The 3,882-nt window shown below is 41.0% G+C and overlaps 1 non-coding gene across 1 annotated transcript; it reads left to right on the top strand.

Moving 5' to 3' along the window:
- On the top strand, positions 1–107 carry LOC120281581. Its single transcript, XR_005542718.1, has one exon. It is a non-coding gene; the product is annotated as a small nucleolar RNA R71 (small nucleolar RNA).
- Positions 108–3,882: the final 3,775 nt, after the last annotated feature.

The following is a 3,882-nucleotide window of genomic DNA, read 5'->3' as shown; positions in this document are numbered from 1 at the left end:
AATCCACGTTGCGGGCACTTTCTCAGGAGCTCCTTGAACCTTTCCCACATCTCAAATAGAGACTCCAATTCCAATTGTACAAAGGATGAGATCTCATTCCTAAGCTTTATAGATTTTTCGGGGGGGGAGGGGGGGGGGAGGGAATAATGGGCAAGAAAAGCTTCTACCATCTCCTCCCATGTTGTAATTGATGCTCTAGGTAATGAGTGTAGCCACTGCTTCGCTCTCCTTTTCAAGGAAAATGGGAAGGCTCTCAACTTGATGGCATTATCCGTTACCCCATTCATCTTAAGCATGTCGCACACCTCAAGAAAGTTCTCTATATGACTGTTCAGATCCTCATCGGCCAAACCATTAAACTGTGCGGATTGCTACAACATGTAGATGCCGGCTTCAGCTCGAAGTTCTGAGATGTAATCGGGGGACACACAATGCTCGATTGTGTCCCCAATACGGAAGGTCTGGCATAATCGGATAATGTCCACTGCTGCTCATTCTATTCTGTTATGTTTTCAAATTCTTTTACTTCCAATTCAGCTAGATTAGACTGTTCTTGCTCGGGATCTCCTTTAATCAATATCGAAGGGTTCCCTCGGGTCATAACCTGGAGCTGCACCAAAACAAAGAAAACAAAATCCGAACGATGATAGAAAAGAAGATATGAAATAGAATGAATGAATAGCTAAGAAAACGAAGTCCAAAGTATCTCTAAATGCCTACTCACCGGCAACGGCGCCAAAAATTTGACACGTCCTAATATGCGTGTAAACCGCAAGTGCACGGGTGTCGAAGTAATAATACCCCGGTGAGAGGGTAGTCGAATCCATAGGGAATAGTGCTTAGAACCACCAAAATTGCTATTTAACTAGAATGAAAATATGTTGAAAGTGATGTGAAAACAAACTCAATGCAAATGAAAATAAGAAAAGATAAAGGAGGCAAAAGTAAAAGATAGGGGAGGCAATCAATGATAAATGGTGTACCCGGATATTGTTCCGCCTAGGACAATCGTTTCAAGTGCAAAACCCCCTATTATGCTTTCTAATTAATGCAATAATGGGTCATGGAGATCCTTTAATACATGGTCCCAAATCTAAGGTCAACCATGCATAACTTTATACATGTCCCGGAGGAGAAATTGAATAACCTCTCAACCTCGCACTCGTATAGAATTGCAATGAGTTCTAGGGATTCCAAGTGATAAACTCTATTCCTATGTATAGACCTAACCCTTTGGTCCAGGTGGAAGGTCCCTAACCACAATTAATCCCTAGTTGCTAAAATCACTTCATCGCTTCACTCCATTGCACTCGCAACTAATCCCCAACGGAAGGTCATCCCTTAGCCCATTCACTCTACTATGGCCGCAAAGAACTCTTGGAACGTGGAGGTAGGATAGATCACACCGGAGGGGAAAGGGGACGCTCCGCTACCTCTTGACTCACCCTCTCAACCCTCTCCAATCTAGCTTTGTCTAACTCTCATGGTGTGTCACTCACTCACAAGAGTTAACAACAAGAACTCTCAACCCTAGTGTCACTCTAAGGGAGTATTCATACAATCAAGTCTCCATGATTGGAACTCACAATAAACATCAATTAATTGAAAGCATAATAAAGAGATTCAATGAAACGAATACATCCTAGGGTTCACAAATACCCAAGTACCCACTAAGGGTTTAGCTCTCGATGGAGCTAGATACAATCATTGAAATAGAATGTAAAAACAAAGCATCTATAGAAAACCTCCTCGTTAGTCGTGGTGATGGTCTTGTGGAGAGTCCTCTACTCATCGCAATGGCCCCTTTGTCCGGCCTAGGATACACCTCGCTGGATCAATGCCGACGAAAGCTCTCCCACTAACCTTCTTCCAAATGGCGCGCGATGTCAGAGCCGTAGAACCTCTCCAAAGCTGTAGCCAATACCTCTCAAAATCCTAGCCCCTGCCTCTCTCAAGTTCGGGAAAAGATGGAGAAAAGAATGCTGAAATCGGCTTTTAAAGGGCCGGAATAGGGAATCCACATGCCCATATGGGCGCCCTTGTTGATTTTTCACACGGGCGTGTGGAATTTCCACACGCCCTTATGGATTCTCTATTTTCTTGTTTTCATGGCCGATTTTAAACAGTGCTGCTGCGGTATTTTTGCTACAGTATTTTCTACAATACCCTGATACAGTAATGGTCTGAAATACTCCCGAATCCATACTTTCATCGAGGTAACGCAAACGGGCACATATTTACGTCATCGATCGCCTTGCTTCTTTAATAACGTACATGTTGGTGGAGATCTTGTTCTATATGTACAAGTCAGAATGCTTGAATGTGATTGCCCTTGTGCCCCTCCAAATAGTTGAGCTAACTCGAGTACGAGGAGGTTAACACACATTCCTACATCTGGAACCCGACCTATGTCTTCGCGTTTGAAACTTAGCAAGATTTCCTCCAAATTAGTGCATTACGACCCACATTGGCTTCTTTCTCTAATAATCGGCCTAATAACCCTACCTAGATGAAAGTAACATAAATACACCCATATTAGCGTTAAAACCTGAGAAAAGTAACACTCAACACAAGGAAAGAACACTTCATATTCTTATCGCACAAGCACTTATCACCTTGCGATACCTATTGACCAAGTCAGATGCAAAACCACGATTAATTAGATGGATTTTTCTTATATAGGAATTTGACTTAAAAATCAATTATAGGAAGGGATCTTAAAATGTAGTGTCTTATCATTTATCTCATTTAGAGCATCCACAAGGTGAACTAGGCTTGGGGAAAGAAGTAATGATGCATTTCAAGAGGAGCGTCTCTACCAAGTTCAAGTGCAGAAATTTCATGATGCCGATATTCCTTGGTTTGTAGACATTGCAAATTATTTGGTTAGATGTCTTGTTCTAGTACAGTTTTCATATCAGCAGTGTAAAATGTTTCTCTCAGATATAAAGCATTATGTTTAGGAAGATCCATTTTTGTACAAGATCTATGCTGACTTGCTGGTAAGACATCGTGTTGCCCATGCAAAAGGCTGGGAAATTTTGCGACAGTGTTACTCAAGTGTTGTAGGAGGTCATTTTTGTGCTTTGGAAGCTGGTTTCTTTTGGTCATCGATGCTTAATAATGCTTGCAAATGTGTAAACTCATCTGTTTAGTGCCAACATAGTGGGAATCTATCAAAGTTTGATGAGATGAGACAGAATTCATTCAGTAGTATGAAGTTTTTGATGTCTGGGGGATTGATTTCATGGGGCCATTTCCGAATTCGAATAGAAATAAATATATTTTAGTTGTGGTGGATTATGTGTCTAAATTGATAGATGCACAAGCCTTCCTGACAAATAATGCAAGAATGGTGGTGAAATTTTTGAAAAAGCTATTCTCGAGATTTGGGAGCCCAAGGGCAATCATAAGTGATTAGGGGACACACTTTTTGCAACACACAGTCAGAGAAGGTAATCAAGAAATATGGGGTCACATTTCACTTGTCCACAGCGTACCACCATCAAACAAATGGTCAAGTTGAAGTTACAAATCATGAATTAAAGAGAACTTTTGAGAAGATTGTGCATCACAATAGAAAGATTGGTCTGAACGACTAGATGATGCTTTTTGGACCTATTGGACGGCATTTAAAACCCCAACAGGGCACACTCCTTATCGTTTGGTCTATGGGAAGGCTTGTCATTTGCTAGTGGAATCAGAAAATGAAGCTTGTTGGGTGATAAAATTTCTAAACTTTGACATTGTGGAGGTCGGGAAAAAGCAAAAATTTTATATGAATGAGCTTAAAGAATGTTGCTACAATGCTTATAAGAATTCAGTGCTATACAAGAAACTAGTCAAATGATTACAGGACAGTCACATCAAGCGAGACAAGCA

The sequence above is a fragment of the Dioscorea cayenensis genome, chromosome 17 (assembly GCF_009730915.1).
Source record: "Dioscorea cayenensis subsp. rotundata cultivar TDr96_F1 chromosome 17, TDr96_F1_v2_PseudoChromosome.rev07_lg8_w22 25.fasta, whole genome shotgun sequence".
Lineage (NCBI taxonomy): Eukaryota > Viridiplantae > Streptophyta > Magnoliopsida > Dioscoreales > Dioscoreaceae > Dioscorea > Dioscorea cayenensis.
Note: the sequence above shows the minus strand (reverse complement) of the source record. Positions and strands in the feature narration are given on the sequence as shown.